Source organism: Spea bombifrons, chromosome 4 (genome assembly GCF_027358695.1).
Source record: "Spea bombifrons isolate aSpeBom1 chromosome 4, aSpeBom1.2.pri, whole genome shotgun sequence".
Lineage (NCBI taxonomy): Eukaryota > Metazoa > Chordata > Amphibia > Anura > Pelobatidae > Spea > Spea bombifrons.
Window position 1 is genome coordinate 114076103 of NC_071090.1, and position 21708 is coordinate 114097810.

General features: G+C 38.4%; 46 non-coding genes across 46 annotated transcripts; all 46 read right to left on the reverse strand.

Moving 5' to 3' along the window:
- Positions 1–113: 113 nt before the first annotated feature.
- TRNAV-UAC (transfer RNA valine (anticodon UAC)) lies at positions 114–186 on the reverse strand. Its single transcript has one exon. It is a non-coding gene; the product is annotated as a tRNA-Val (tRNA).
- Positions 187–640: 454 nt separating this feature from the next.
- TRNAV-AAC (transfer RNA valine (anticodon AAC)) lies at positions 641–713 on the reverse strand. The gene has a single exon. It is a non-coding gene; the product is annotated as a tRNA-Val (tRNA).
- Positions 714–850: 137 nt separating this feature from the next.
- Positions 851–923, reverse strand: TRNAV-CAC (transfer RNA valine (anticodon CAC)). Its single transcript has one exon. It is a non-coding gene; the product is annotated as a tRNA-Val (tRNA).
- A 453-nt stretch (positions 924–1376) lies between these two features.
- On the reverse strand, positions 1377–1449 carry TRNAV-AAC (transfer RNA valine (anticodon AAC)). The gene has a single exon. It is a non-coding gene; the product is annotated as a tRNA-Val (tRNA).
- A 137-nt stretch (positions 1450–1586) lies between these two features.
- Positions 1587–1659, reverse strand: TRNAV-CAC (transfer RNA valine (anticodon CAC)). Its single transcript has one exon. It is a non-coding gene; the product is annotated as a tRNA-Val (tRNA).
- Positions 1660–2321: 662 nt separating this feature from the next.
- On the reverse strand, positions 2322–2394 carry TRNAV-UAC (transfer RNA valine (anticodon UAC)). The gene has a single exon. It is a non-coding gene; the product is annotated as a tRNA-Val (tRNA).
- Positions 2395–2847: 453 nt separating this feature from the next.
- TRNAV-AAC (transfer RNA valine (anticodon AAC)) lies at positions 2848–2920 on the reverse strand. The gene has a single exon. It is a non-coding gene; the product is annotated as a tRNA-Val (tRNA).
- A 137-nt stretch (positions 2921–3057) lies between these two features.
- On the reverse strand, positions 3058–3130 carry TRNAV-CAC (transfer RNA valine (anticodon CAC)). Its single transcript has one exon. It is a non-coding gene; the product is annotated as a tRNA-Val (tRNA).
- A 452-nt stretch (positions 3131–3582) lies between these two features.
- TRNAV-AAC (transfer RNA valine (anticodon AAC)) lies at positions 3583–3655 on the reverse strand. The gene has a single exon. It is a non-coding gene; the product is annotated as a tRNA-Val (tRNA).
- Positions 3656–3792: 137 nt separating this feature from the next.
- TRNAV-CAC (transfer RNA valine (anticodon CAC)) lies at positions 3793–3865 on the reverse strand. The gene has a single exon. It is a non-coding gene; the product is annotated as a tRNA-Val (tRNA).
- Positions 3866–4318: 453 nt separating this feature from the next.
- TRNAV-AAC (transfer RNA valine (anticodon AAC)) lies at positions 4319–4391 on the reverse strand. Its single transcript has one exon. It is a non-coding gene; the product is annotated as a tRNA-Val (tRNA).
- A 137-nt stretch (positions 4392–4528) lies between these two features.
- TRNAV-CAC (transfer RNA valine (anticodon CAC)) lies at positions 4529–4601 on the reverse strand. The gene has a single exon. It is a non-coding gene; the product is annotated as a tRNA-Val (tRNA).
- Positions 4602–5054: 453 nt separating this feature from the next.
- TRNAV-AAC (transfer RNA valine (anticodon AAC)) lies at positions 5055–5127 on the reverse strand. The gene has a single exon. It is a non-coding gene; the product is annotated as a tRNA-Val (tRNA).
- Positions 5128–5264: 137 nt separating this feature from the next.
- On the reverse strand, positions 5265–5337 carry TRNAV-UAC (transfer RNA valine (anticodon UAC)). Its single transcript has one exon. It is a non-coding gene; the product is annotated as a tRNA-Val (tRNA).
- Positions 5338–6000: 663 nt separating this feature from the next.
- TRNAV-CAC (transfer RNA valine (anticodon CAC)) lies at positions 6001–6073 on the reverse strand. The gene has a single exon. It is a non-coding gene; the product is annotated as a tRNA-Val (tRNA).
- Positions 6074–6735: 662 nt separating this feature from the next.
- On the reverse strand, positions 6736–6808 carry TRNAV-UAC (transfer RNA valine (anticodon UAC)). Its single transcript has one exon. It is a non-coding gene; the product is annotated as a tRNA-Val (tRNA).
- A 453-nt stretch (positions 6809–7261) lies between these two features.
- TRNAV-AAC (transfer RNA valine (anticodon AAC)) lies at positions 7262–7334 on the reverse strand. Its single transcript has one exon. It is a non-coding gene; the product is annotated as a tRNA-Val (tRNA).
- A 137-nt stretch (positions 7335–7471) lies between these two features.
- TRNAV-CAC (transfer RNA valine (anticodon CAC)) lies at positions 7472–7544 on the reverse strand. Its single transcript has one exon. It is a non-coding gene; the product is annotated as a tRNA-Val (tRNA).
- Positions 7545–8206: 662 nt separating this feature from the next.
- Positions 8207–8279, reverse strand: TRNAV-UAC (transfer RNA valine (anticodon UAC)). The gene has a single exon. It is a non-coding gene; the product is annotated as a tRNA-Val (tRNA).
- Positions 8280–8731: 452 nt separating this feature from the next.
- Positions 8732–8804, reverse strand: TRNAV-AAC (transfer RNA valine (anticodon AAC)). The gene has a single exon. It is a non-coding gene; the product is annotated as a tRNA-Val (tRNA).
- Positions 8805–8941: 137 nt separating this feature from the next.
- Positions 8942–9014, reverse strand: TRNAV-UAC (transfer RNA valine (anticodon UAC)). The gene has a single exon. It is a non-coding gene; the product is annotated as a tRNA-Val (tRNA).
- A 663-nt stretch (positions 9015–9677) lies between these two features.
- Positions 9678–9750, reverse strand: TRNAV-CAC (transfer RNA valine (anticodon CAC)). Its single transcript has one exon. It is a non-coding gene; the product is annotated as a tRNA-Val (tRNA).
- A 662-nt stretch (positions 9751–10412) lies between these two features.
- Positions 10413–10485, reverse strand: TRNAV-UAC (transfer RNA valine (anticodon UAC)). The gene has a single exon. It is a non-coding gene; the product is annotated as a tRNA-Val (tRNA).
- Positions 10486–10938: 453 nt separating this feature from the next.
- TRNAV-AAC (transfer RNA valine (anticodon AAC)) lies at positions 10939–11011 on the reverse strand. Its single transcript has one exon. It is a non-coding gene; the product is annotated as a tRNA-Val (tRNA).
- A 137-nt stretch (positions 11012–11148) lies between these two features.
- Positions 11149–11221, reverse strand: TRNAV-CAC (transfer RNA valine (anticodon CAC)). The gene has a single exon. It is a non-coding gene; the product is annotated as a tRNA-Val (tRNA).
- Positions 11222–11674: 453 nt separating this feature from the next.
- On the reverse strand, positions 11675–11747 carry TRNAV-AAC (transfer RNA valine (anticodon AAC)). Its single transcript has one exon. It is a non-coding gene; the product is annotated as a tRNA-Val (tRNA).
- A 137-nt stretch (positions 11748–11884) lies between these two features.
- On the reverse strand, positions 11885–11957 carry TRNAV-UAC (transfer RNA valine (anticodon UAC)). The gene has a single exon. It is a non-coding gene; the product is annotated as a tRNA-Val (tRNA).
- Positions 11958–12620: 663 nt separating this feature from the next.
- Positions 12621–12693, reverse strand: TRNAV-CAC (transfer RNA valine (anticodon CAC)). The gene has a single exon. It is a non-coding gene; the product is annotated as a tRNA-Val (tRNA).
- A 662-nt stretch (positions 12694–13355) lies between these two features.
- Positions 13356–13428, reverse strand: TRNAV-UAC (transfer RNA valine (anticodon UAC)). The gene has a single exon. It is a non-coding gene; the product is annotated as a tRNA-Val (tRNA).
- Positions 13429–13881: 453 nt separating this feature from the next.
- Positions 13882–13954, reverse strand: TRNAV-AAC (transfer RNA valine (anticodon AAC)). Its single transcript has one exon. It is a non-coding gene; the product is annotated as a tRNA-Val (tRNA).
- A 137-nt stretch (positions 13955–14091) lies between these two features.
- On the reverse strand, positions 14092–14164 carry TRNAV-UAC (transfer RNA valine (anticodon UAC)). Its single transcript has one exon. It is a non-coding gene; the product is annotated as a tRNA-Val (tRNA).
- A 663-nt stretch (positions 14165–14827) lies between these two features.
- On the reverse strand, positions 14828–14900 carry TRNAV-CAC (transfer RNA valine (anticodon CAC)). Its single transcript has one exon. It is a non-coding gene; the product is annotated as a tRNA-Val (tRNA).
- Positions 14901–15562: 662 nt separating this feature from the next.
- On the reverse strand, positions 15563–15635 carry TRNAV-UAC (transfer RNA valine (anticodon UAC)). The gene has a single exon. It is a non-coding gene; the product is annotated as a tRNA-Val (tRNA).
- Positions 15636–16088: 453 nt separating this feature from the next.
- On the reverse strand, positions 16089–16161 carry TRNAV-AAC (transfer RNA valine (anticodon AAC)). The gene has a single exon. It is a non-coding gene; the product is annotated as a tRNA-Val (tRNA).
- A 137-nt stretch (positions 16162–16298) lies between these two features.
- TRNAV-CAC (transfer RNA valine (anticodon CAC)) lies at positions 16299–16371 on the reverse strand. Its single transcript has one exon. It is a non-coding gene; the product is annotated as a tRNA-Val (tRNA).
- A 453-nt stretch (positions 16372–16824) lies between these two features.
- On the reverse strand, positions 16825–16897 carry TRNAV-AAC (transfer RNA valine (anticodon AAC)). Its single transcript has one exon. It is a non-coding gene; the product is annotated as a tRNA-Val (tRNA).
- A 137-nt stretch (positions 16898–17034) lies between these two features.
- TRNAV-UAC (transfer RNA valine (anticodon UAC)) lies at positions 17035–17107 on the reverse strand. Its single transcript has one exon. It is a non-coding gene; the product is annotated as a tRNA-Val (tRNA).
- A 662-nt stretch (positions 17108–17769) lies between these two features.
- On the reverse strand, positions 17770–17842 carry TRNAV-UAC (transfer RNA valine (anticodon UAC)). The gene has a single exon. It is a non-coding gene; the product is annotated as a tRNA-Val (tRNA).
- A 663-nt stretch (positions 17843–18505) lies between these two features.
- Positions 18506–18578, reverse strand: TRNAV-UAC (transfer RNA valine (anticodon UAC)). Its single transcript has one exon. It is a non-coding gene; the product is annotated as a tRNA-Val (tRNA).
- A 453-nt stretch (positions 18579–19031) lies between these two features.
- TRNAV-AAC (transfer RNA valine (anticodon AAC)) lies at positions 19032–19104 on the reverse strand. Its single transcript has one exon. It is a non-coding gene; the product is annotated as a tRNA-Val (tRNA).
- A 137-nt stretch (positions 19105–19241) lies between these two features.
- TRNAV-CAC (transfer RNA valine (anticodon CAC)) lies at positions 19242–19314 on the reverse strand. The gene has a single exon. It is a non-coding gene; the product is annotated as a tRNA-Val (tRNA).
- A 453-nt stretch (positions 19315–19767) lies between these two features.
- Positions 19768–19840, reverse strand: TRNAV-AAC (transfer RNA valine (anticodon AAC)). The gene has a single exon. It is a non-coding gene; the product is annotated as a tRNA-Val (tRNA).
- A 137-nt stretch (positions 19841–19977) lies between these two features.
- TRNAV-CAC (transfer RNA valine (anticodon CAC)) lies at positions 19978–20050 on the reverse strand. The gene has a single exon. It is a non-coding gene; the product is annotated as a tRNA-Val (tRNA).
- A 453-nt stretch (positions 20051–20503) lies between these two features.
- On the reverse strand, positions 20504–20576 carry TRNAV-AAC (transfer RNA valine (anticodon AAC)). The gene has a single exon. It is a non-coding gene; the product is annotated as a tRNA-Val (tRNA).
- A 137-nt stretch (positions 20577–20713) lies between these two features.
- Positions 20714–20786, reverse strand: TRNAV-UAC (transfer RNA valine (anticodon UAC)). The gene has a single exon. It is a non-coding gene; the product is annotated as a tRNA-Val (tRNA).
- Positions 20787–21449: 663 nt separating this feature from the next.
- On the reverse strand, positions 21450–21522 carry TRNAV-CAC (transfer RNA valine (anticodon CAC)). The gene has a single exon. It is a non-coding gene; the product is annotated as a tRNA-Val (tRNA).
- Between the last annotated feature and the right edge of the window lie 186 nt (positions 21523–21708).

The window sequence follows — 21708 nt, forward strand, 5'->3', positions numbered from 1 at the left end:
CCTCTCTGACAGTACTGTTTCTTTGGAAACATGGTTTAAAAAACAAAAACAACTCAACGTGTGCTACCTTTGCAAGAAATGCAGGTGTAGTTTTAAATTCATAAAACAATAGTTGTTTCTGCTCGGTTTCGAACCGAGGACCTTTCGCGTGTAAGGCGAACGTGATAACCACTACACTACAGAAACAAATCTAGCTGGGGACACTTTCAAACGCTTTCAGACAATATGTGTTACTAGAAAGTAAGGAGAAAACTACAGGATTGGGTCAGCAAAGTGCTAAGAAACTTCACAGTTGAGTAGGCTACCCCCAGGGAAAATCTGTGACATAGTTATGGTGAAATGTTTACATCCCCTCTACAGTTAAGCTTACATTTTCTCTGATTTTAAGAACCCTGCTAAGAAGTTTTCATTTTTAGCTCCTTTACAAGAATTTGACTTGGGAGCTTAAACACTCTAAGAATCCCATACAGATCATTTCAATTTCCTTTCTTTATGAATTTCAGCAATTTCTAACACTGAACAAATGATGTGAACAGCACAGTGATTTCATGGTGCAATGATGGGATTTTCGTGAAGTGAGTAGGTGTTTTTTTTTAAATGATTTTCAGCATGCATGACAAAAAGAACTCTACACAAAACATGTTCCTGCCTGGTTTCGAACCAGGGACCTTTTGCGTGTTAGGCAAACGTGATAACCACTACACTACAGAAACTTGACCTGTTCGTGGTTTTCTCACCTCTCTGACAGTACTCTTTCTTTGGAAACATGGTTTAAAAAAACAAAAACAACTCAACGTGTGCTACCTTTGCAAGAAATGCAGGTGTAGTTTTAAATTCATAAAACAATAGTTGTTTCTGCTCGGTTTCGAACCGAGGACCTTTCGCGTGTGAGGTGAACGTGATAACCACTACACTACAGAAACAAATCTGGAAGAAGACACTTTCAAACGCTTTCAGACACTATGTGTTACTAGAAAGTAAGGAGAAAACTACAGGATTGGGTCAGCAAAGTGCTAAGAAACTTCACAGTTGAGTAGGCTACCCCCAGGGAAAATCTGTGACATAGTTATGGTGAAATGTTTACATCCCCTCTACAGTTAAGCTTAAATTTTCTCTGATTTTAAGAACCCTGCCAAGAAGTTTTCTTTTTTAGCTCCTTTACAAGAATTTGACTTGGGAGCTTAAACACTCTAAGAATCCCATACAGATCATTTCAATTTCCTTTCTTTATGAATTTCAGCAATTTCTAACACTGAACAAATGATGTGAACAGCACAGTGATTTCATGGTGCAATGATGGGATTTTCGTGAAGTGAGTAGGTGTTTTTTTTAAATGATTTTCAGCATGCATGACAAAAAGAACTCTACACAAAACATGTTCTTGCTTGGTTTCGAACCAGGGACCTTTTGCGTGTTAGGCAAACGTGATAACCACTACACTACAGAAACTTGACCTGTTTGTGGTTTTCTCACCTCTCTGACAGTACTCTTTCTTTGGAAACATGGTTTAAAAAAACAAAAACAACTCAACGTGTGCTACCTTTGCAAGAAATGCAGGTGTAGTTTTAAATTCATAAAACAGTAGTTGTTTCTGCTTGGTTTCGAACCGAGGACCTTTCGCGTGTGAGGCGAACGTGATAACCACTACACTACAGAAACAAATCTGGAAGAAGACACTTTCAAACGCTTTCAGACACTATGTGTTACTAGAAAGTAAGGAGAAAACTACAGGATTGGGTCAGCAAAGTGCTAAGAAACTTCACAGTTAAGTAGGCTACCCCCAGGGAAAATCTGTGACATAGTTATGGTGAAATGTTTACATCCCCTCTACAGTTAAGCTTACATTTTCTCTGATTTTAAGAACCCTGCTAAGAAGTTTTCATTTTTAGCTCCTTTACAAGAATTTGACTTGGGAGCTTAAACACTCTAAGAATCCCATACAAATCCTTTCAATTTCCTTTCTTTATGAATTTCAGCAATTTCTAACACTGAACAAATGATGTGAACAGCACAGTGATTTCATGGTGCAATGATGGGATTTTCGTGAAGTGAGTAGGTGTTTTTTTTAAATGATTTTCAGCATGCATGACAAAAAGAACTCTCCACAAAACATGTTCCTGCCTGGTTTCAAATCAGGGACCTTTTGCGTGTTAGGCAATCGTGATAACCACTACACTACAGAAACTTGACCTGGCTGCAGTTTTCTCACCTCTCTGACAGTACTCTTTCTTTGGAAACATGGTTTAAAAAAACAAAACAACTCAACGTGTGCTACCTTTGCAAGAAATGCAGGTGTAGTTTTAAATTCATAAAACAACAGTTGTTTCTGCTCGGTTTCGAACCGAGGACCTTTCGCGTGTAAGGCGAACGTGATAACCACTACACTACAGAAACAAATCTGGCAGGGGACACTTTCAAACGCTTTCAGACAATATGTGTTACTAGAAAGTAAGGAGAAAACTACAGGATTGGGTCAGCAAAGTGCTAAGAAACTTCACAGTTGAGTATTCTACCCCCAGGGAAAATCTGTGACATAGTTATGGTGAAATGTTTACATCCCCTCTACAGTTAAGCTTACATTTTCTCTGATTTTAAGAACCCTGCTAAGAAGTTTTCATTTTTAGCTCCTTTACAAGAATTTGACTTGGGAGCTTAAACACTCTAAGAATCCCATACAGATCATTTCAATTTCCTTTCTTTATGAATTTCAGCAATTTCTAACACTGAACAAATGATGTGAACAGCACAGTGATTTCATGGTGCAATGATGGGATTTTCGTGAAGTGAGTAGGTGTTTTTTTTAAATGATTTTCAGCATGCATGACAAAAAGAACTCTACACAAAACATGTTCCTGCCTGGTTTCGAACCAGGGACCTTTTGCGTGTTAGGCAAACGTGATAACCACTACACTACAGAAACTTGACCTGGCTGCAGTTTTCTCACCTCTCTGACAGTACTCCTTCTTTGGAAACATGGTTTAAAAAAACAAAAACAACTCAACGTGTGCTACCTTTGCAAGAAATGCAGGTGTAGTTTTAAATTCATAAAACAATAGTTGTTTCTGCTCGGTTTCGAACCGAGGACCTTTCGCGTGTGAGGCGAACGTGATAACCACTACACTACAGAAACAAATCTGGAAGAAGACACTTTCAAACGCTTTCAGACACTATGTGTTACTAGAAAGTAAGGAGAAAACTACAGGATTGGGTCAGCAAAGTGCTAAGAAACTTCACAGTTGAGTATTCTACCCCCAGGGAAAATCTGTGACATAGTTATGGTGAAATGTTTACATCCCCTCTACAGTTAAGCTTAAATTTTCTCTGATTTTAAGAACCCTGCCAAGAAGTTTTCATTTTTAGCTCCTTTACAAGAATTTGACTTGGGAGCTTAAACACTCTAAGAATCCCATACAGATCTTTTCAATTTCCTTTCTTTATGAATTTCAGCAATTTCTAACACTGAACAAATGATGTGAACAGCACAGTGATTTCATGGTGCAATGATGGGATTTTCGTGAAGTGAGTAGGTGTTTTTTAAAATGATTTTCAGCATGCATGACAAAAAGAACTCTACACAAAACATGTTCCTGCCTGGTTTCGAACCAGGGACCTTTTGCGTGTTAGGCAAACGTGATAACCACTACACTACAGAAACTTGACCTGGCTGCAGTTTTCTCACCTCTCTGACAGTACTCCTTCTTTGGAAACATGGTTTAAAAAAACAAAAACAACTCAACGTGTGCTACCTTTGCAAGAAATGCAGGTGTAGTTTTAAATTCATAAAACAATAGTTGTTTCTGCTCGGTTTTGAACCGAGGACCTTTCGCTTGTGAGGCGAACGTGATAACCACTACACTACAGAAACAAATCTGGCAGAAAACACTTTCAAACGCTTTCAGACAATATGTGTTACTAGAAAGTAAGGAGAAAACTACAGGATTGGGTCAGCAAAGTGCTAAGAAACTTCACAGTTAAGTAGGCTACCCCCAGGGAAAATCTGTGACATAGTTATGGTGAAATGTTTACATCCCCTCTACAGTTAAGCTTACATTTTCTCTGATTTTAAGAACCCTGCTAAGAAGTTTTCATTTTTAGCTCCTTTACAAGAATTTGACTTGGGAGCTTAAACACTCTAAGAATCCCATACAGATCATTTCAATTTCCTTTCTTTATGAATTTCAGCAATTTCTAACACTGAACAAATGATGTGAACAGCACAGTGATTTCATGGTGCAATGATGGGATTTTCGTGAAGTGAGTAGGTGTTTTTTTTAAATGATTTTCAGCATGCATGACAAAAAGAACTCTACACAAAACATGTTCCTGCCTGGTTTCGAACCAGGGACCTTTTGCGTGTTAGGCAAACGTGATAACCACTACACTACAGAAACTTGACCTGTTTGTGGTTTTCTCACCTCTCTGACAGTACTCTTTCTTTGGAAACATGGTTTAAAAAAACAAAAACAACTCAACGTGTGCTACCTTTGCAAGAAATGCAGGTGTAGTTTTAAATTCATAAAACAATAGTTGTTTCTGCTCGGTTTCGAATCGAGGACCTTTCGCGTGTGAGGCGAACGTGATAACCACTACACTACAGAAACAAATCTGGAAGAAGACACTTTCAAACGCTTTCAGACACTATGTGTTACTAGAAAGTAAGGAGAAAACTACAGGATTGGGTCAGCAAAGTGCTAAGAAATTTCACAGTTGAGTAGGCTACCCCCAGGGAAAATCTGTGACATAGTTATGGTGAAATGTTTACATCCCCTCTACAGTTAAGCTTAAATTTTCTCTGATTTTAAGAACCCTGCTAAGAAGTTTTCATTTTTAGCTCCTTTACAAGAATTTGACTTGGGAGCTTAAACACTCTAAGAATCCCATACAGATCCTTTCAATTTCCTTTCTTTATGAATTTCAGCAATTTCTAACACTGAACAAATGATGTGAACAGCACAGTGATTTCATGGTGCAATGATGGGATTTTCGTGAAGTGAGTAGGTGTTTTTTTTAAATGATTTTCAGCATGCATGACAAAAAGAACTCTACACAAAACATGTTCCTGCCTGGTTTCGAACCAGGGACCTTTTGCGTGTTAGGCAAACGTGATAACCACTACACTACAGAAACTTGACCTGGCTGCAGTTTTCTCACCTCTCTGACAGTACTCTTTCTTTGGAAACATGGTTTAAAAAAACAAAAACAACTCAACGTGTGCTACCTTTGCAAGAAATGCAGGTGTAGTTTTAAATTCATAAAACTATAGTTGTTTCTGCTCGGTTTCGAACCGAGGACCTTTCGCGTGTAAGGCGAACGTGATAACCACTACACTACAGAAACAAATCTGGCAGGAGACACTTTCAAACGCTTTCAGACAATATGTGTTACTAGAAAGTAAGGAGAAAACTACAGGATTGGGTCAGCAAAGTGCTAAGAAACTTCACAGTTGAGTAGGCTACCCCCAGGGAAAATCTGTGACATAGTTATGGTGAAATGTTTACATCCCCTCTACAGTTAAGCTTACATTTTCTCTGATTTTAAGAACCCTGCTAAGAAGTTTTCATTTTTAGCTCCTTTACAAGAATTTGACTTGGGAGCTTAAACACTCTAAGAATCCCATACAGATCCTTTCAATTTCCTTTCTTTATGAATTTCAGCAATTTCTAACACTGAACAAATGATGTGAACAGCACAGTGATTTCATGGTGCAATGATGGGATTTTCGTGAAGTGAGTAGGTGTTTTTTTTAAATGATTTTCAGCATGCATGACAAAAAGAACTCTCCACAAAACGTGTTCCTGCCTGGTTTCAAATCAGGGACCTTTTGCGTGTTAGGCAATCGTGATAACCACTACACTACAGAAACTTGACCTGGCCGTGGTTTTCTCACCTCTCTGACAGTACTGTTTCTTTGGAAACATGGTTTAAAAAAACAAAAACAACTCAACGTGTGCTACCTTTGCAAGAAATGCAGGTGTAGTTTTAAATTCATAAAACAATAGTTGTTTCTGCTCGGTTTCGAACCGAGGACCTTTCGCGTGTGAGGCGAACGTGATAACCACTACACTACAGAAACAAATCTGGCAGAAAACACTTTCAAACGCTTTCAGACAATATGTGTTACTAGAAAGTAAGTAGAAAACTACAGGATTGAGTCAGCAAAGTGCTAAGAAACTTCACAGTTGAGTAGGCTACCCCCAGGGAAAATATGTGACATAGTTCTGGTGAAATGTTTACATCCCCTCTACAGTTATGCTTAAATTTTCTCTGATTTTAAGAACCCTGCCAAGAAGTTTTCATTTTTAGCTCCTTTACAAGAATTTGACTTGGGAGCTTAAACACTCTAAGAATCCCATACAGATCCTTTCAATTTCCTTTCTTTATAAATTTCAGCAATTTCTAACACTGAACAAATGATGTGAACAGCACAGTGATTTCATGGTGCAATGATGGGATTTTCGTGAAGTGAGTAGGTGTTTTTTTTAAATGATTTTCAGCATGCATGACAAAAAGAACTCTACACAAAACATGTTCCTGCCTGGTTTCAAATCAGGGACCTTTTGCGTGTTAGGCAATCGTGATAACCACTACACTACAGAAACTTGACCTGGCTGCAGTTTTCTCACCTCTCTGACAGTACTGTTTCTTTGGAAACATGGTTTAAAAAACAAAAACAACTCAACGTGTGCTACCTTTGCAAGAAATGCAGGTGTAGTTTTAAATTCATAAAACAATAGTTGTTTCTGCTCGGTTTCGAACCGAGGACCTTTCGCGTGTAAGGCGAACGTGATAACCACTACACTACAGAAACAAATCTAGCTGGGGACACTTTCAAACGCTTTCAGACAATATGTGTTACTAGAAAGTAAGGAGAAAACTACAGGATTGGGTCAGCAAAGGGCTAAGAAACTTCACAGTTGAGTAGGCTACCCCCAGGGAAAATCTGTGACATAGTTATGGTGAAATGTTTACATCCCCTCTACAGTTAAGCTTACATTTTCTCTGATTTTAAGAACCCTGCTAAGAAGTTTTCATTTTTAGCTCCTTTACAAGAATTTGACTTGGGAGCTTAAACACTCTAAGAATCCCATACAGATCATTTCAATTTCCTTTCTTTATGAATTTCAGCAATTTCTAACACTGAACCAATGATGTGAACAGCACAGTGATTTCATGGTGCAATGATAGGATTTTCGTGAAGTGAGTAGGTGTTTTTTTTAAATGATTTTCAGCATGCATGACAAAAAGAACTCTACACAAAACATGTTCCTGCCTGGTTTCGAACCAGGGACCTTTTGCGTGTTAGGCAAACGTGATAACCACTACACTACAGAAACTTGACCTGTTCGTGGTTTTCTCACCTCTCTGACAGTACTCTTTCTTTGGAAACATGGTTTAAAAAAACAAAAAAAACTCAACGTGTGCTACCTTTGCAAGAAATGCAGGTGTAGTTTTAAATTCATAAAACAATAGTTGTTTCTGCTCGGTTTCGAACCGAGGACCTTTCGCGTGTGAGGCGAACGTGATAACCACTACACTACAGAAACAAATCTGGAAGAAGACACTTTCAAACGCTTTCAGACACTATGTGTTACTAGAAAGTAAGGAGAAAACTACAGGATTGGGTCAGCAAAGTGCTAAGAAACTTCACAGTTGAGTATTCTACCCCCAGGGAAAATCTGTGACATAGTTATGGTGAAATGTTTACATCCCCTCTACAGTTAAGCTTAAATTTTCTCTGATTTTAAGAACCCTGCTAAGAAGTTTTCATTTTTAGCTCCTTTACAAGAATTTGACTTGGGAGCTTAAACACTCTAAGAATCCCATACAGATCCTTTCAATTTCCTTTCTTTATGAATTTCAGCAATTTCTAACACTGAACAAATGATGTGAAAAGCACAGTGATTTCATGGTGCAATGATGGGATTTTCGTGAAGTGAGTAGGTGTTTTTTTTAAATGATTTTCAGCATGCATGACAAAAAGAACTCTACACAAAACATGTTCCTGCCTGGTTTCAAATCAGGGACCTTTTGCGTGTTAGGCAATCGTGATAACCACTACACTACAGAAACTTGACCTGGCTGCAGTTTTCTCACCTCTCTGACAGTACTGTTTCTTTGGAAACATGGTTTAAAAAACAAAAACAACTCAACGTGTGCTACCTTTGCAAGAAATGCAGGTGTAGTTTTAAATTCATAAAACAATAGTTGTTTCTGCTCGGTTTCGAACCGAGGACCTTTCGCGCGTAAGGTGAACGTGATAACCACTACACTACAGAAACAAATCTAGCTGGGGGCACTTTCAAACGCTTTCAGACAATATGTGTTACTAGAAAGTAAGGAGAAAACTACAGGATTGGGTCAGCAAAGTGCTAAGAAACTTCACAGTTGAGTAGGCTACCCCCAGGGAAAATCTGTGACATAGTTATGGTGAAATGTTTACATCCCCTCTACAGTTAAGCTTACATTTTCTCTGATTTTAAGAACCCTGCTAAGAAGTTTTCATTTTTAGCTCCTTTACAAGAATTTGACTTGGGAGCTTAAACACTCTAAGAATCCCATACAGATCCTTTCAATTTCCTTTCTTTATGAATTTCAGCAATTTCTAACACTGAACAAATGATGTGAACAGCACAGTGATTTCATGGTGCAATGATGGGATTTTCGTGAAGTGAGTAGGTGTTTTTTTTAATGATTTTCAGCATGCATGACAAAAAGAACTCTACACAAAACACGTTCTTGCCTGGTTTCGAACCAGGGACCTTTTGCGTGTTAGGCAAACGTGATAACCACTACACTACAGAAACTTGACCTAGCTGCAGTTTTCTCACCTCTCTGACAGTACTCTTTCTTTGGAAACATGGTTTAAAAAAACAAAAACAACTCAACGTGTGCTACCTTTGCAAGAAATGCAGGTGTAGTTTTAAATTCATAAAACTATAGTTGTTTCTGCTCGGTTTCGAACCGAGGACCTTTCGCGTGTAAGGCGAACGTGATAACCACTACACTACAGAAACAAATCTGGCAGGGGACACTTTCAAACGCTTTCAGACAATATGTGTTACTAGAAAGTAAGGAGAAAACTACAGGATTGGGTCAGCAAAGTGCTAAGAAACTTCACAGTTGAGTAGGCTACCCCCAGGGAAAATCTGTGACATAGTTATGGTGAAATGTTTACATCCCCTCTACAGTTAAGCTTAAATTTTCTCTGATTTTAAGAACCCTGCTAAGAAGTTTTCATTTTTAGCTCCTTTACAAGAATTTGACTTGGGAGCTTAAACACTCTAAGAATCCCATACAGATCCTTTCAATTTCCTTTCTTTATGAATTTCAGCAATTTCTAACACTGAACAAATGATGTGAACAGCACAGTGATTTCATGGTGCAATGATGGGATTTTCGTGAAGTGAGTAGGTGTTTTTTTTAAATGATTTTCAGCATGCATGACAAAAAGAACTCTCCACAAAACATGTTCCTGCCTGGTTTCAAATCAGGGACCTTTTGCGTGTTAGGCAATCGTGATAACCACTACACTACAGAAACTTGACCTGGCCGTGGTTTTCTCACCTCTCTGACAGTACTGTTTCTTTGGAAACATGGTTTAAAAAAACAAAAACAACTCAACGTGTGCTACCTTTGCAAGAAATGCAGGTGTAGTTTTAAATTCATAAAACAATAGTTGTTTCTGCTCAGTTTCGAACCGAGGACCTTTCGCGTGTGAGGCGAACGTGATAACCACTACACTACAGAAACAAATCTGGCAGAAAACACTTTCAAACGCTTTCAGACAATATGTGTTACTAGAAAGTAAGTAGAAAACTACAGGATTGAGTCAGCAAAGTGCTAAGAAACTTCACAGTTGAGTAGGCTACCCCCAGGGAAAATATGTGACATAGTTCTGGTGAAATGTTTACATCCCCTCTACAGTTATGCTTAAATTTTCTCTGATTTTAAGAACCCTGCCAAGAAGTTTTCATTTTTAGCTCCTTTACAAGAATTTGACTTGGGAGCTTAAACACTCTAAGAATCCCATACAGATCCTTTCAATTTCCTTTCTTTATAAATTTCAGCAATTTCTAACACTGAACAAATGATGTGAACAGCACAGTGATTTCATGGTGCAATGATGGGATTTTCGTGAAGTGAGTAGGTGTTTTTTTTAAATGATTTTCAGCATGCATGACAAAAAGAACTCTACACAAAACATGTTCCTGCCTGGTTTCAAATCAGGGACCTTTTGCGTGTTAGGCAATAGTGATAACCACTACACTACAGAAACTTGACCTGGCTGCAATTTTCTCACCTCTCTGACAGTACTCTTTCTTTGGAAACATGGTTTAAAAAACAAAAACAACTCAACGTGTGCTACCTTTGCAAGAAATGCAGGTGTAGTTTTAAATTCATAAAACAATAGTTGTTTCTGCTCGGTTTCGAACCGAGGACCTTTCGCGTGTAAGGCGAACGTGATAACCACTACACTACAGAAACAAATCTAGCTGGGGACACTTTCAAACGCTTTCAGACAATATGTGTTACTAGAAAGTAAGGAGAAAACTACAGGATTGGGTCAGCAAAGGGCTAAGAAACTTCACAGTTGAGTAGGCTACCCCCAGGGAAAATCTGTGACATAGTTATGGTGAAATGTTTACATCCCCTCTACAGTTAAGCTTACATTTTCTCTGATTTTAAGAACCCTGCTAAGAAGTTTTCATTTTTAGCTCCTTTACAAGAATTTGACTTGGGAGCTTAAACACTCTAAGAATCCCATACAGATCATTTCAATTTCCTTTCTTTATGAATTTCAGCAATTTCTAACACTGAACCAATGATGTGAACAGCACAGTGATTTCATGGTGCAATGATGGGATTTTCGTGAAGTGAGTAGGTGTTTCTTTTAAATGATTTTCAGCATGCATGACAAAAAGAACTCTACACAAAACATGTTCCTGCCTGGTTTCGAACCAGGGACCTTTTGCGTGTTAGGCAAACGTGATAACCACTACACTACAGAAACTTGACCTGTTCGTGGTTTTCTCACCTCTCTGACAGTACTCTTTCTTTGGAAACATGGTTTAAAAAAACAAAAACAACTCAACGTGTGCTACCTTTGCAAGAAATGCAGGTGTAGTTTTAAATTCATAAAACAATAGTTGTTTCTGCTCGGTTTCGAACCGAGGACCTTTCGCGTGTGAGGCAAACGTGATAACCACTACACTACAGAAACAAATCTGGAAGAAGACACTTTCAAACGCTTTCAGACACTATGTGTTACTAGAAAGTAAGGAGAAAACTACAGGATTGGGTCAGCAAAGTGCTAAGAAACTTCACAGTTGAGTATTCTACCCCCAGGGAAAATCTGTGACATAGTTATGGTGAAATGTTTACATCCCCTCTACAGTTAAGCTTAAATTTTCTCTGATTTTAAGAACCCTGCCAAGAAGTTTTCATTTTTAGCTCCTTTACAAGAATTTGACTTGGGAGCTTAAACACTCTAAGAATCCCATACAGATCCTTTCAATTTCCTTTCTTTATGAATTTCAGCAATTTCTAACACTGAACAAATGATGTGAACAGCACAGTGATTTCATGGTGCAATGATGGGATTTTCGTGAAGTGAGTAGGTGTTTTTTTAAAATGATTTTCAGCATGCATGACAAAAAGAACTCTACACAAAACATGTTCCTGCCTGGTTTCGAACCAGGGACCTTTTGCGTGTTAGGCAAACGTGATAACCACTACACTACAGAAACTTGACCTGGCTGCAGTTTTCTCACCTCTCTGACAGTACTCTTTCTTTGGAAACATGGTTTAAAAAAACAAAAACAACTCAACGTGTGCTACCTTTGCAAGAAATGCAGGTGTAGTTTTAAATTCATAAAACTATAGTTGTTTCTGCTCGGTTTCGAACCGAGGACCTTTCGCGTGTAAGGCGAACGTGATAACCACTACACTACAGAAACAAATCTGGCAGGAGACTCTTTCAAACGCTTTCAGACAATATGTGTTACTAGAAAGTAAGGAGAAAACTACAGGATTGGGTCAGCAAAGTGCTAAGAAACTTCACAGTTGAGTAGGCTACCCCCAGGGAAAATCTGTGACATAGTTATGGTGAAATGTTTACATCCCCTCTACAGTTAAGCTTAAATTTTCTCTGATTTTAAGAACCCTGCTAAGAAGTTTTCATTTTTAGCTCCTTTACAAGAATTTGACTTGGGAGCTTAAACACTCTAAGAATCCCATACAGATCCTTTCAATTTCCTTTCTTTATGAATTTCAGCAATTTCTAACACTGAACAAATGATGTGAACAGCACAGTGATTTCATGGTGCATTGATGGGATTTTCGTGAAGTGAGTAGGTGTTTTTTTTAAATGATTTTCAGCATGCATGACAAAAAGAACTCTACACAAAACATGTTCCTGCCTGGTTTCAAATCAGGGACCTTTTGCGTGTTAGGCAATCGTGATAACCACTACACTACAGAAACTTGACCTGGCCGTGGTTTTCTCACCTCTCTGACAGTACTGTTTCTTTGGAAACATGGTTTAAAAAAACAAAAACTACTCAACGTGTGCTACCTTTGCAAGAAATGCAGGTGTAGTTTTAAATTCATAAAACAATAGTTGTTTCTGCTCGGTTTCGAACCGAGGACCTTTCGCGTGTGAGGCGAACGTGATAACCACTACACTACAGAAACAAATCTGGCAGAAACCACTTTCAAACGCTTTCAGACAATATGTGTTACTAGAAAGTAAGTAGAAAACTACAGGATTGAGTCAGCAAAGTGCTAAGAAACTTCACAGTTGAGTAGGCTACCCCCAGGGAAAATATGTGACATAGTTCTGGTGAAATGTTTACATCCCCTCTACAGTTATGCTTAAATTTTCTCTGATTTTAAGAACCCTGCCAAGAAGTTTTCATTTTTAGCTCCTTTACAAGAATTTGACTTGGGAGCTTAAACACTCTAAGAATCCCATACAGATCCTTTCAATTTCCTTTCTTTATGAATTTCAGCAATTTCTAACACTGAACAAATGATGTGAAAAGCACAGTGATTTCATGGTGCAATGATGGGATTTTCGTGAAGTGAGTAGGTGTTTTTTTTAAATGATTTTCAGCATGCATGACAAAAAGAACTCTACACAAAACATGTTCCTGCCTGGTTTCAAATCAGGGACCTTTTGCGTGTTAGGCAATCGTGATAACCACTACACTACAGAAACTTGACCTGGCTGCAGTTTTCTCACCTCTCTGACAGTACTGTTTCTTTGGAAACATGGTTTAAAAAACAAAAACAACTCAACGTGTGCTACCTTTGCAAGAAATGCAGGTGTAGTTTTAAATTCATAAAACAATAGTTGTTTCTGCTCGGTTTCGAACCGAGGACCTTTCGCGCGTAAGGTGAACGTGATAACCACTACACTACAGAAACAAATCTAGCTGGGGGCACTTTCAAACGCTTTCAGACAATATGTGTTACTAGAAAGTAAGGAGAAAACTACAGGATTGGGTCAGCAAAGTGCTAAGAAACTTCACAGTTGAGTAGGCTACCCCCAGGGAAAATCTGTGACATAGTTATGGTGAAATGTTTACATCCCCTCTACAGTTAAGCTTACATTTTCTCTGATTTTAAGAACCCTGCTAAGAAGTTTTCATTTTTAGCTCCTTTACAAGAATTTGACTTGGGAGCTTAAACACTCTAAGAATCCCATACAGATCCTTTCAATTTCCTTTCTTTATGAATTTCAGCAATTTCTAACACTGAACAAATGATGTGAACAGCACAGTGATTTCATGGTGCAATGATGGGATTTTCGTGAAGTGAGTAGGTGTTTTTTTTTAATGATTTTCAGCATGCATGACAAAAAGAACTCTACACAAAACACGTTCTTGCCTGGTTTCGAACCAGGGACCTTTTGCGTGTTAGGCAAACGTGATAACCACTACACTACAGAAACTTGACCTAGCTGCAGTTTTCTCACCTCTCTGACAGTACTCTTTCTTTGGAAACATGGTTTAAAAAAACAAAAACAACTCAACGTGTGCTACCTTTGCAAGAAATGCAGGTGTAGTTTTAAATTCATAAAACTATAGTTGTTTCTGCTCGGTTTCGAACCGAGGACCTTTCGCGTGTAAGGCGAACGTGATAACCACTACACTACAGAAACAAATCTGGCAGGAGACACTTTCAAACGCTTTCAGACAATATGTGTTACTAGAAAGTAAGGAGAAAACTACAGGATTGGGTCAGCAAAGTGCTAAGAAACTTCACAGTTGAGTAGGCTACCCCCAGGGAAAATCTGTGACATAGTTATGGTGAAATGTTTACATCCCCTCTACAGTTAAGCTTAAATTTTCTCTGATTTTAAGAACCCTGCTAAGAAGTTTTCATTTTTAGCTCCTTTACAAGAATTTGACTTGGGAGCTTAAACACTCTAAGAATCCCATACAGATCCTTTCAATTTCCTTTCTTTATGAATTTCAGCAATTTCTAACACTGAACAAATGATGTGAACAGCACAGTGATTTCATGGTGCAATGATGGGATTTTCGTGAAGTGAGTAGGTGTTTTTTTTAAATGATTTTCAGCATGCATGACAAAAAGAACTCTCCACAAAACATGTTCCTGCCTGGTTTCAAATCAGGGACCTTTTGCGTGTTAGGCAATCGTGATAACCACTACACTACAGAAACTTGACCTGGCCGTGGTTTTCTCACCTCTCTGACAGTACTGTTTCTTTGGAAACATGGTTTAAAAAAACAAAAACAACTCAACGTGTGCTACCTTTGCAAGAAATGCAGGTGTAGTTTTAAATTCATAAAACAATAGTTGTTTCTGCTCGGTTTCGAACCGAGGACCTTTCGCGTGTGAGGCGAACGTGATAACCACTACACTACAGAAACAAATCTGGCAGAAAACTCTTTCAAACGCTTTCAGACAATATGTGTTACTAGAAAGTAAGTAGAAAACTACAGGATTGAGTCAGCAAAGTGCTAAGAAACTTCACAGTTGAGTAGGCTACCCCCAGGGAAAATATGTGACATAGTTCTGGTGAAATGTTTACATCCCCTCTACAGTTATGCTTAAATTTTCTCTGATTTTAAGAACCCTGCCAAGAAGTTTTCATTTTTAGCTCCTTTACAAGAATTTGACTTGGGAGCTTAAACACTCTAAGAATCCCATACAGATCCTTTCAATTTCCTTTCTTTATAAATTTCAGCAATTTCTAACACTGAACAAATGATGTGAACAGCACAGTGATTTCATGGTGCAATGATGGGATTTTCGTGAAGTGAGTAGGTGTTTTTTTTAAATGATTTTCAGCATGCATGACAAAAAGAACTCTACACAAAACATGTTCCTGCCTGGTTTCAAATCAGGGACCTTTTGCGTGTTAGGCAATCGTGATAACCACTACACTACAGAAACTTGACCTGGCTGCAGTTTTCTCACCTCTCTGACAGTACTGTTTCTTTGGAAACATGGTTTAAAAAACAAAAACAACTCAACGTGTGCTACCTTTGCAAGAAATGCAGGTGTAGTTTTAAATTCATAAAACAATAGTTGTTTCTGCTCGGTTTCGAACCGAGGACCTTTCGCGTGTAAGGCGAACGTGATAACCACTACACTACAGAAACAAATCTAGCTGGGGACACTTTCAAACGCTTTCAGACAATATGTGTTACTAGAAAGTAAGGAGAAAACTACAGGATTGGGTCAGCAAAGGGCTAAGAAACTTCACAGTTGAGTAGGCTACCCCCAGGGAAAATCTGTGACATAGTTATGGTGAAATGTTTACATCCCCTCTACAGTTAAGCTTACATTTTCTCTGATTTTAAGAACCCTGCTAAGAAGTTTTCATTTTTAGCTCCTTTACAAGAATTTGACTTGGGAGCTTAAACACTCTAAGAATCCCATACAGATCATTTCAATTTCCTTTCTTTATGAATTTCAGCAATTTCTAACACTGAACCAATGATGTGAACAGCACAGTGATTTCATGGTGCAATGATAGGATTTTCGTGAAGTGAGTAGGTGTTTTTTTTAAATGATTTTCAGCATGCATGACAAAAAGAACTCTACACAAAACATGTTCCTGCCTGGTTTCGAACCAGGGACCTTTTGCGTGTTAGGCAAACGTGATAACCACTACACTACAGAAACTTGACCTGTTCGTGGTTTTCTCACCTCTCTGACAGTACTCTTTCTTTGGAAACATGGTTTAAAAAAACAAAAACAACTCAACGTGTGCTACCTTTGCAAGAAATGCAGGTGTAGTTTTAAATTCATAAAACAATAGTTGTTTCTGCTCGGTTTCGAACCGAGGACCTTTCGCGTGTGAGGCGAACGTGATAACCACTACACTACAGAAACAAATCTGGAAGAAGACACTTTCAAACGCTTTCAGACACTATGTGTTACTAGAAAGTAAGGAGAAAACTACAGGATTGGGTCAGCAAAGTGCTAAGAAACTTCACAGTTGAGTATTCTACCCCCAGGGAAAATCTGTGACATAGTTATGGTGAAATGTTTACATCCCCTCTACAGTTAAGCTTAAATTTTCTCTGATTTTAAGAACCCTGCCAAGAAGTTTTCATTTTTAGCTCCTTTACAAGAATTTGACTTGGGAGCTTAAACACTCTAAGAATCCCATACAGATCCTTTCAATTTCCTTTCTTTATGAATTTCAGCAATTTCTAACACTGAACAAATGATGTGAACAGCACAGTGATTTCATGGTGCAATGATGGGATTTTCGTGAAGTGAGTAGGTGTTTTTTTAAAATGATTTTCAGCATGCATGACAAAAAGAACTCTACACAAAACATGTTCCTGCCTGGTTTCGAACCAGGGACCTTTTGCGTGTTAGGCAAACGTGATAACCACTACACTACAGAAACTTGACCTGGCTGCAGTTTTCTCACCTCTCTGACAGTACTCTTTCTTTGGAAACATGGTTTAAAAAAACAAAAACAACTCAACGTGTGCTACCTTTGCAAGAAATGCAGGTGTAGTTTTAAATTCATAAAACTATAGTTGTTTCTGCTCGGTTTCGAACCGAGGACCTTTCGCGTGTAAGGCGAACGTGATAACCACTACACTACAGAAACAAATCTGGCAGGAGACACTTTCAAACGCTTTCAGACAATATGTGTTACTAGAAAGTAAGGAGAAAACTACAGGATTGGGTCAGCAAAGTGCTAAGAAACTTCACAGTTGAGTAGGCTACCCCCAGGGAAAATCTGTGACATAGTTATGGTGAAATGTTTACATCCCCTCTACAGTTAAGCTTAAATTTTCTCTGATTTTAAGAACCCTGCTAAGAAGTTTTCATTTTTAGCTCCTTTACAAGAATTTGACTTGGGAGCTTAAACACTCTAAGAATCCCATACAGATCATTTCAATTTCCTTTCTTTATGAATTTCAGCAATTTCTAACACTGAACAAATGATGTGAACAGCACAGTGATTTCATGGTGCAATGATGGGATTTTCGTGAAGTGAGTAGGTGTTTTTTTTAAATGATTTTCAGCATGCATGACAAAAAGAACTCTCCACAAAACATGTTCCTGCCTGGTTTCAAATCAGGGACCTTTTGCGTGTTAGGCAATCGTGATAACCACTACACTACAGAAACTTGACCTGGCTGCAGTTTTCTCACCTCTCTGACAGTACTGTTTCTTTGGAAACATGGTTTAAAAAACAAAAACAACTCAACGTGTGCTACCTTTGCAAGAAATGCAGGTGTAGTTTTAAATTCATAAAACAATAGTTGTTTCTGCTCGGTTTCGAACCGAGGACCTTTCGCGCGTAAGGTGAACGTGATAACCACTACACTACAGAAACAAATCTAGCTGGGGACACTTTCAAACGCTTTCAGACAATATGTGTTACTAGAAAGTAAGGAGAAAACTACAGGATTGGGTCAGCAAAGTGCTAAGAAACTTCACAGTTGAGTAGGCTACCCCCAGGGAAAATCTGTGACATAGTTATGGTGAAATGTTTACATCCCCTCTACAGTTAAGCTTACATTTTCTCTGATTTTAAGAACCCTGCTAAGAAGTTTTCATTTTTAGCTCCTTTACAAGAATTTGACTTGGGAGCTTAAACACTCTAAGAATCCCATACAGATCCTTTCAATTTCCTTTCTTTATGAATTTCAGCAATTTCTAACACTGAACAAATGATTTGAACAGCACAGTGATTTCATGGTGCAATGATGGGATTTTCGTGAAGTGAGTAGGTGTTTTTTTTAAATGATTTTCAGCATGCATGACAAAAAGAACTCTCCACAAAACATGTTCCTGCCTGGTTTCAAATCAGGGACCTTTTGCGTGTTAGGCAATCGTGATAACCACTACACTACAGAAACTTGACCTGGCTGCAGTTTTCTCACCTCTCTGACAGTACTCTTTCTTTGGAAACATGGTTTAAAAAAACAAAAACAACTCAACGTGTGCTACCTTTGCAAGAAATGCAGGTGTAGTTTTAAATTCATAAAACAATAGTTGTTTCTGCTCGGTTTCGAACTGAGGACCTTTCGCGTGTAAGGCAAACGTGATAACCACTACACTACAGAAACAAATCTGGCAGGGGACACTTTCAAACGCTTTCAGACAATATGTGTTACTAGAAAGTAAGGAGAAAACTACAGGATTGGGTCAGCAAAGTGCTAAGAAACTTCACAGTTAAGTAGGCTACCCCCAGGGAAAATCTGTGACATAGTTATGGTGAAATGTTTACATCTCCTCTACAGTTAAGCTTACATTTTCTCTGATTTTAAGAACCCTGCTAAGAAGTTTTCATTTTTAGCTCCTTTACAAGAATTTGACTTGGGAGCTTAAACACTCTAAGAATCCCATACAGATCCTTTCAATTTCCTTTCTTTATGAATTTCAGCAATTTCTAACACTGAACAAATGATGTGAACAGCACAGTGATTTCATGGTGCAATGATGGGATTTTCGTGAAGTGAGTAGGTGTTTTTTTTAAATGATTTTCAGCATGCATGACAAAAAGAACTCTACACAAAACATGTTCCTGCCTGGTTTCGAACCATGGACCTTTTGCGTGTTAGGCAAACGTGATAACCACTACACTACAGAAACTTGACCTAGCTGCAGTTTTCTCACCTCTCTGACAGTACTCTTTCTTTGGAAACATGGTTTAAAAAAACAAAAACAACTCAACGTGTGCTACCTTTGCAAGAAATGCAGGTGTAGTTTTAAATTCATAAAACAATAGTTGTTTCTGCTCGGTTTCGAACCGAGGACCTTTCGCGTGTGAGGCGAACGTGATAACCACTACACTACAGAAACAAATCTGGAAGAAGACACTTTCAAACGCTTTCAGGCACTATGTGTTACTAGAAAGTAAGGAGAAAACTACAGGATTGGGTCAGCAAAGTGCTAAGAAATTTCACAGTTGAGTAGGCTACCCCCAGGGAAAATCTGTGACATAGTTATGGTGAAATGTTTACATCCCCTCTACAGTTAAGCTTAAATTTTCTCTGATTTTAAGAACCCTGCTAAGAAGTTTTCATTTTTAGCTCCTTTACAAGAATTTGACTTGGGAGCTTAAACACTCTAAGAATCCCATACAGATCCTTTCAATTTCCTTTCTTTATGAATTTCAGCAATTTCTAACACTGAACAAATGATGTGAACAGCACAGTGATTTCATGGTGCAATGATGGGATTTTCGTGAAGTGAGTAGGTGTTTTTTTTAAATGATTTTCAGCATGCATGACAAAAAGAACTCTACACAAAACATGTTCCTGCCTGGTTTCGAACCAGGGACCTTTTGCGTGTTAGGCAAACGTGATAACCACTACACTACAGAAACTTGACCTGTTCGTGGTTTTCTCACCTCTCTGACAGTACTCCTTCTTTGGAAACATGGTTTAAAAAAACAAAAACAACTCAACGTGTGCTACCTTTGCAAGAAATGCAGGTGTAGTTTTAAATTCATAAAACAATAGTTGTGTCTGCTCGGTTTTGAACCGAGGACCTTTCGCGTGTGAGGCGAACGTGATAACCACTACACTACAGAAACAAATCTGGCAGAAAATACTTTCAAACGCTTTCAGACACTATGTGTTACTAGAAAGTAAGGAGAAAACTACAGGATTGGGTCAGCAAAGTGCTAAGAAACTTCACAGTTGAGTATTCTACCCCCAGGGAAAATCTGTGACATAGTTATGGTGAAATGTTTACATCCCCTCTACAGTTAAGCTTAAATTTTCTCTGATTTTAAGAACCCTGCCAAGAAGTTTTCATTTTTAGCTCCTTTACAAGAATTTGACTTGGGAGCTTAAACACTCTAAGAATCCCATACAGATCCTTTCAATTTCCTTTCTTTATGAATTTCAGCAATTTCTAACACTGAACAAATGATGTGAACAGCACAGTGATTTCATGGTGCAATGATGGGATTTTCGTGAAGTGAGTAGGTGTTTTTTTTAAATGATTTTCAGCATGCATGACAAAAAGAACTCTACACAAAACATGTTCCTGCCTGGTTTCGAACCAGGGACCTTTTGCGTGTTAGGCAAACGTGATAACCACTACACTACAGAAACTTGACCTGGCTGCAGTTTTCTCACCTCTCTGACAGTACTCTTTCTTTGGAAACATGGTTTAAAAAAACAAAAACAACTCAACGTGTGCTACCTTTGCAAGAAATGCAGGTGTAGTTTTAAATTCATAAAACTATAGTTGTTTCTGCTCGGTTTCGAACCGAGGACCTTTCGCGTGTAAGGGGAACGTGATAACCACTACACTACAGAAACAAATCTGGCAGGAGACACTTTCAAACGCTTTCAGACAATATGTGTTACTAGAAAGTAAGGAGAAAACTACAGGATTGGGTCAGCAAAGTGCTAAGAAACTTCACAGTTGAGTAGGCTACCCCCAGGGAAAATCTGTGACATAGTTATGGTGAAATGTTTACATCCCCTCTACAGTTAAGCTTAAATTTTCTCTGATTTTAAGAACCCTGCTAAGAAGTTTTCATTTTTAGCTCCTTTACAAGAATTTGACTTGGGAGCTTAAACACTCTAAGAATCCCATACAGATCCTTTCAATTTCCTTTCTTTATGAATTTCAGCAATTTCTAACACTGAACAAATGATGTGAACAGCACAGTGATTTCATGGTGCAATGATGGGATTTTCGTGAAGTGAGTAGGTGTTTTTTTTAAATGATTTTCAGCATGCATGACAAAAAGAACTCTCCACAAAACATGTTCCTGCCTGGTTTCAAATCAGGGACCTTTTGCATGTTAGGCAATCGTGATAACCACTACACTACAGAAACTTGACCTGGCCGTGGTTTTCTCACCTCTCTGACAGTACTGTTTCTTTGGAAACATGGTTTAAAAAAACAAAAACAACTCAACGTGTGCTACCTTTGCAAGAAATGCAGGTGTAGTTTTACATTCATAAAACAATAGTTGTTTCTGCTCGGTTTCGAACCGAGGACCTTTCGCGTGTGAGGCGAACGTGATAACCACTACACTACAGAAACAAATCTGGGAGAAGACACTTTCAAACGCTTTCAGACAATATGTGTTACTAGAAAGTAAGTAGAAAACTACAGGATTGAGTCAGCAAAGTGCTAAGAAACTTCACAGTTGAGTAGGCTACCCCCAGGGAAAATATGTGACATAGTTCTGGTGAAATGTTTACATCCCCTCTACAGTTATGCTTAAAT